The following is a 7,557-nucleotide window of genomic DNA, read 5'->3' on the forward strand; positions in this document are numbered from 1 at the left end:
CTGTTCACACATGTTCACCCCCAACCCCTTACAATTCCCCCTTTAGTGCAAACTGCGCTGTCACTGTCCTGCATCGCCTTCCGCCCAGGCCCAGGCTGCCTGTCCTCTTGGCGCCCTTCCTGGCCCTGTGCTCTGTTGTCCCTTTCGCTCTTGTCCTGCTGTCCGAGGGCTTAGTGCTTGCCATTAATTTTCTTGAGCAGACCGTGAGTTGTCCAAGAGCCAGATGGACTCCCATGCTGCATTTCACGAAGGCCCAGCCGAGGGCTGCCGCATCGGAGCACAGAGGATGGCACCCGCTCCTCCATGTCCTCAGCGCACTTCCCTCAGCTCCCAGAAAACAACTTGCAAAAGCAGCCCCAGACTCCACCACCTCCTACCCACAGCCAGCCAGCCCTGCCCCACAGCACAGCTCCTGAGGTGCAGGCACAGGGAGGCAGAGCCCGGCTCAGTCCTCAAGTCCCTGGCCCGCGGGCAACCATGCCCAGCAAGCACCTGCTTCTTGAGACCTCGCCGGCATTTCCAGGCACCCCCAAGGTGGGCCCCCATTCACTGAACAGCTACCACAGGGACCTGCCATACGCTGGGCACAGGCTGGAGGCTGGGGTTGAAAAGTGGAGAGACAGGTGTGGGCAGCCCCTAAGCTCACGGAGCTCCCCGAAGAGGTGACTTATTTAGGAAGATACAATCCCCCAGGATGTGGGTCCAAAAGCATTTCTGACAACTGGAATGAGACCCAGAGTCCCTGGTCCCTGCTCTCCCTGCCCTGACCAGATGGGTGACATCCGTCCTGCCTCTTGAGCACCATCCTGACCCTCAACTCCTAAATCTTGTGCACTTTCAACAGTATCCAAGAGGTGAGGTCAGTGGTACAAGTAGGAAAGTTACCAGCATGGACTTTGGCAGGGGGGTAGCCTCTACATCCCAAAGGCGCTCATCCAGAGTGGAGGGACCTGAGCGGGGCAGAGAGAAAAGCCCCGAGGTGGGGAGGGACTTTGCCCCCTGGGCACCAGCGCCAGCTGCTCCAGGCCACCACTGTCCAGGAGAGGATCATGTGACAGTGGGTAGGGTGCTGGGCCAGGAGAAAAGTTTCTGTGAAGGGCACTACTAGGACAATTGTGGGCATTGGAATACACTGTGGATTACATCACAACATGGTATCCCTGTTAGAGTTCTTGGGCCTGGGGGTTCTGCAAATAGAAATCCTTGCTTTCAGGAGATACTAGGAGGTATTCGGGCTGAGGTCACCCGGCCAGCAACTGCGTTGCAAACATTTAGGCTCTGCAATAGCCATGTGATACTTGCAGAGAGGTGGGGGTGGGGGGTAAGCCAGCACGTAGCAAAATGCTAACAACTGGTGCTTCTTCCCACAGGTGGGTCAGGGTTAGTACTCTTGGTAACACTTCTCAAGTTTGGAATTTCCTTCTACTCAAATCTGAATGGCCACAGGCTTCACAGATGCTTCTGATTCAAACCTTGCCACCCCCTAAAGTAAAGAGAGAAAAGTGTAGATTTGAGACGAAGGAATGTGCAGGTGCCCAGCAGTACTTTCCACAAATTAAAAAAAAAAAAAAAAAAAAAAAAAAAAAAAGAGCTTTCATAGAAGTCACTCCATCCCCCCTGCCCTTGGTGTCCTCTTCCCTGGATCCCCCTCCTGCCCTCCCCACCTTCCATCAGACCCAACAGAGCCCCATGGCAGCCCCCTGCCACCCTCCTGGAGACACCCCTCCTGCGCTGGCAGCAGCACTTGACTTTGCCCGCCGTGTTTGCTAATTACTTATCGGCATGCCTTATCTCCCACCAGCCTGGGAACTGCCGCTGTCTTTTCACCTTTGAGTCCCCAGCCCGCCCGCCCCTTGGGTAACAGGGCCTCAGCAAATGTTTGCCCAGCGCACACGGACAGCTGGGCACGTTTGAGCAGCCATGCTCAGAATGCCAAGTTCTCACAAAGGCAATAATGTATTTATCCAGACAGAGTATGTCCTCAAAGGGGGCGGGGGCTGCGGGCCGAGGATTTTTCCTCTGTTATCTAAGAGGTGGTCTAGGCTGAAAGTATACACTGTTCCAAGAGGCCTGGACATCAGGAGTGGCTTGTGGATGGAGTGACCGCATGCAGTATCACGGAAACCGTGGCTGCCAGGGCTGCTCGAAGGGAAGGGGCGGGGGCCGCCCCAAGGACCGCGGCGGGAGCAAGGGGCACTTTTGATCTACCTGTGCTCATTCTTTGCCGTGAGAGCAGGAGCCAGTGCCAGGTCCCCACCACCTCCGCCCTGGCACATTCCTCCTGGTCATCTCAGTGTGCTCGGGGAGGGCAGGCAGGTTTCCAGATGAGGGCTTAAAAGGCTTTTCTGTTAATGGGGCAGTTGGCAAAAAGAGGGGAAGGGAGGAACCCTGTTTGCTTTGATTCCCAGACCCGCTGGCAGTGTTGACCGAGTCCCAGCACTGTGCTGAGCTCAGGGCGCTGCTGGGGGGCATGGGCAGATAGATGCTGGGCAGGGGGCCCACGGTCCCGGGGGCTGAGACTGGGCCGCTTGTGTGACCATCTCATCCGTGAACCTGAAGTCCCTCGGCTGTGACACGAGATAACGGTCCCCAGGCTGGTGGCGAGGCTGCGTGCCTCGCAGGTGTTAGAAGCTAAAGCTCACTGCCTGGACAGCACCAGCTAAGTAGGGAGCACCTACTACGTGCCGGGCTGAGCTAGTCGTGGGCGCAGAGTGCTGGCGACCTGGGTTTGGACTCTCTAGGTAGAACAGACTGGTAGGAAATGCATAGGTCTGAGAAGTGTCCACTCTGTCTGCATTCCCGTCCTTTTGGTGAAGGCAGCTCTGTCCCCGAGGAAAGAGGTCGCCTCTGACGGCCTGTTTAGTAAAAGCCAGTGCAGTGATGAGTACACTGGTCCTTTCTCAGTCCAACAGAAGTGGCCCCCTTCTGGGACACAAGTGAGCAACAGGTGGCCCCTGAGTGGGCAGCGTTATCCAAGATCTGCTTTCCTAGTAGGATGAAGATGACCACCACCACCCCCAGCCCTGAACTGCAACAAGGGATTAAGAGTAGCCATCTGTGATGGACAGTCCTTTCGTCCCCCAGAGAAGGGCTGTGGCAAAGGCAGGTGAGTGGTGACGGCGTTGCAGCTCAGAGCTTCAGTGAGCATCATTCTAGAGGGGAGAGGGCAGGAGCAAAAGTGTCCCTGAGTATGTATGGCAGGTGATGCCGCCACAACAAGTACATCCACTGCCTGAAGACACTGGGACAACTCAGTATGACCAGGCGGGTCGTACACTCCCTAATCTGGCACACTGTCAAAGTCCACAAGAGGACGCGGTGGCCAGCCTTTTCCTGGATGTCAGTTGGGTCTATTATGGAAACAGAACTAAGCTGATAAGAAAAACCAAGTGTCACCCTGAAACCCCAAATCAGCTGTTTCCAGGCTTCCCCTAGATGTCCCCCAGTGGTCAGAGGGAGCACCCCCCCACACTTCCATTTGACAAATGAAATGTAATTGGTAAAAAAAAACAGAGGTTTCAGAGAATTCATTGATTTCATCCGCCCCTGATCTTCCTCTTCTGAGTACATTGAAGTTCCTTGAATAACTCAGAGAAGATTGTTGAATTATAGTGTTTGCTTGTGATTCAGAAGCAGAAATTTTTCCAAATGTCTTAGCAAGAAAATGACATCTGAGGGGCCATTATGAGTGACTCAGCGGGTGTGGGCAGATCATCAGATGAACTGAGCTCCACTTTCTTGTCCTCTGCTTCGATGCGTGCTCTCTTACTGTAAAAGAAAGTTCTGGGAGGAAGAATAAGTAATTATAAAAGAAAAGGAACTAGGAGAACATTGCTGTTTTTCCATAAGCCATGCTGCCTGGCTTCACGGAGAAGGTTTAGACTTCGTCCCCCAGCCAATACGCCCCATCATGCTCACACCACGCTGGCCTTGTGGGGCTGCTCTCTGCCCCTTCCTAGCCTCCCAGCCCAGGCAATGGAAACACTATGCCGTCTCTTTGGGCACTCTGAGAATCAGAGTGCTGAGCTGTGGCGTCTCCGATGTACACACGGAGGAGGGAAGGCACGCACGCACACGCACGCGGGCACACATGTACTTTCCCTGAACTGCTGTGATTCTGAAGGGACGTATTAACCTCCTCCACTGGGGCTCCCATCTCCCAGGGTGTACAAGTCCTGATAAGCAGCATTCTGTGGCAGAAACGGAGATAAGCGATATATGATCAGCACCTGGAGCTGAAATCAAACAAAAATACATACTTCTTTAAGCCCAGTGTTTATCCAAGAAATCTCTGTTGTACATGTCTCAGAAATCCACTTGTTATCTAACAAATATTGGCTGAGTGCTCTCTGGGGGCTCACAGAACCGCAGGGAAGTAGTGAACACAGGCTCTGCGCTCCGGGGACGCAGAGACATACAGCCCTGGTGCCCCTCCCACCCGCCTTTACCAAGTTCTCTGCCACCTGGTTTATGAACCTGAGGCTCGGAGAAGAAATCAGCTCATTCAAGTGCCAGGGTGATGGCAGAAGCAGAGATGGGTCGGGTCACAGGTCTTCAGACCCCTATGTTCAGGGATACAATTTGAAGTGTTGTGAGGTAGTCAGCAGATGGCCTCCAGCTCAGCATCTGAGGACTGGACTGCTAACCTCACCTTTCTCTTCATCTCTGGTCCATAACTAGGTCCTGCTGGCCCTGCCTCCCAGACAGGTAGCCCCATGAGTTCGTTGTCACCATCTCTCCTGGGACATCACCATTAACTGTCCTATTCATGACCACAATAGCCCCCAACTGACCACACTCTCACCCCCATCCATTTCATCCTCGCCATGGCCAACAGAGGGATCTTAAAAACATAAATCAGCCTGACCTGTGGTGGCGCAGTGGATAACGCATCGACCTGGAAATGCTGAGGTCGCTGGTTTGAAACCCTGGGCTTGCCTGGTCAAGGCACATATGGGAGTTGATGCTTCCAGCTCCTCCCCCCTTCTCTCTCTCTGTCTCTCTCTCTCTCCCCCTCTCTCTCCTCTCTAAAAATGAATAAAGAGAAAAAGAAAAGAAAAAAAAAAACAAAAAACACATAAATCAGATCTCCCTGCTGCCCTTCAGGAAACTAGCTGCCACAAGGGTAAAACCGCCCCTCTGACCACAGCTGATGTGTGGTTCAGATTCTCGACAGAAAATGCCTGTGAGGGCGGTGGGGAGGGAGCTTAGAGACTGAGAAGCATAAAGCAGACAAGTCCTGCACCTTGAGGACCCCTCAGCCTGTGGGAAGCATGGCCTTGGATGGCAGGCAGGACACAGGAGCTGTCCTCCGGCCCTGAGGTCTGGGAGGCGGGTATGCTTTCTGGTGACTTGAACTGCCTGCTTGCCAGCCAACTCTGCTGCCTCACTCCCATGGCTTCTTCCAGCTGACCATGCCCACCAACCATGTTTGCATGTCAAGAACTTTGCATAGTCTCTTCCTCCTGCCTCAGAAGTCCAGCACTTTCCATGGCTATGTCCTCATCATTCTATCTCAGCTCACTGGAGAGCTTAGAGAACTGGCCCAGAGCAAAGCCCCCATAGGCATCCATTCTCTCCATCTTCCCACTTCTGGAGCCCCTTCCTTCCCTGACACCCTGCCTAGAACACAGGCTCCTTGCAGGCCAAGACTTATCGCTGTTATTTCCAGGGCTGGCACAGCCGTTTGCCACATACTAGGTGTTCAATGAATATCTGCTGACTCCTGACTTCAGAAAGCCACCAGATCTGACCGGATCATGGACCAAGGTCCCTGGAAAGAGTTCATGGGCCAGCTCCCAGGTGGGCTGCATGTCACAGGCTGGCCTGTGGCCAACATGTTCTGAAGGGCCAGCCTCACAAACGGACTTCCAGGGAGACATGTCCCCTCCTGAGCTAATGTGTGCAGCCAGGAGAGGATGTGATGATGGTGGCATTAGGGGACAGCGGCAGGATTGATTTCACTCCTGACCCACCCAATCAGAAGGCTTCTGCTGCAAAGGAGTCTGGGATTCAGGTTGAGCATCTGGCCTAGTGGCCACATGGATGGAGAGGACCCCTGCTGCCGGCCCGGAAGCCGAGGTGTCCTGCGAAGCCAGCCAAGCCCCACCAGCAGCCCTCCCAACCAACACCAGCATCCGGGATGTGGCTAAACTCAGGAATGTGGAATAACAGGAGGGGGACAGACAGCATGGCATGAAGGAAGAGAGAATGAGGATTTTGAGGCAATTCTCCAGAAACAAAAGCTCATCCTATACATATTCTCCAGGTTGGGAGAGTGGGCTGACCCTGGCCCAACTCTAAAATATGTTCTTTATCAAGATGAGGAGAAAATCAACCTTATTCTTAGAAATAATGGGTTTTTGTGTTGTGGCCTTGGGTCATGTGTGTGTCAGGAGATTTTATTGAGTAAAAAAAAAGGAAGGGGAAATAAATTCCAACCTGACACCCACAAGCCTCATGCTAAGTACAGGTCTCCTGACCTCTCCGTAGCCTCAGTCTTCCCACCTACAAAATGGGAAAATAGCATCTAACCCCATTTCATAGGGTTAGATCAACATCAAAAGAGGACAGATGCTTCCCAGTCTGGAGACTATTCTAAAATGTCATCGTATCTGCCTTGAAGCATCAGTGGGGAGTGAACATCAGAGGTGAACATCAGTCACACCTGTGACTCAGTTACATTCAGGAGGAAAACCCAGGACACAAGCCAGCTCCTAGAGAGAGAAAACTTTGTGGTGGTTTCAGGAGAGACTGAAAGTTCATGCACCTACGAGACTCCGCCCCACAGTGGACAGTAGAGAGGGAGTGGCTAGAGCCACGCTTGAGTGAGGAGGACCTTGGAGGTGAGCTGATGGAAGCCTCTCTGATCCAGGCTGGAAGAAAAGATGAGTCATTGTCACAAATGCCCTCATAGTACCCAGCTTCTAGGTTGGTAAAGGCCCTGAAGCTACCACTCAGATGCATCTGCTTTTAGGAGAGATAGGAAGGCCACCTGGGCAGCCAGTCCAGCAGGTTCCTTGGTGCCTCCTCCCCCTTCCTGAGCCCCACCAGCCATTTATGTTTACCTGCAGGCCCTTCAGAGAGCTCCTGGGGCCAAATGCCCTTCCCTCAGAGTGCCCGCCACCTGTGCTCTGACTGCGTCTGTCAGCCGACACTTGGCTTGGTTGGTCCAAGGCCACCCCCTCTCAGAGCATCCACAGGTCACAGCCAAGTTCACATGTGAAGGAAGAGCCCTGCGTCCATGTGTCTGACCTGTCACAAGCGCTAAAGAGGCAGAGCATGTCACACCTGACCTCACTTGCATCTTGCCTTGAAAGTTGTGGTTTCGAATGTCTGGACTCCCGTCTGGTTCTCTAACCAATTTCCCCATCAGTTTCTGAGTCTGACTTGTTTTCGGTGCAGGAAAACTCTGGTTTGCCACAACGTGTCAACTCTAAACATCCTGTCCATTACCAGCCTGAATATGTCATCGCCCCTCCTTCCGGCTAACCTGCATTCCAGAGGGCTACATGACCTTCCCATCCCGTGACCCTTGCCCACAGCGCTGGCCCCTGG

Source organism: Saccopteryx leptura, chromosome 5 (genome assembly GCF_036850995.1).
Source record: "Saccopteryx leptura isolate mSacLep1 chromosome 5, mSacLep1_pri_phased_curated, whole genome shotgun sequence".
Lineage (NCBI taxonomy): Eukaryota > Metazoa > Chordata > Mammalia > Chiroptera > Emballonuridae > Saccopteryx > Saccopteryx leptura.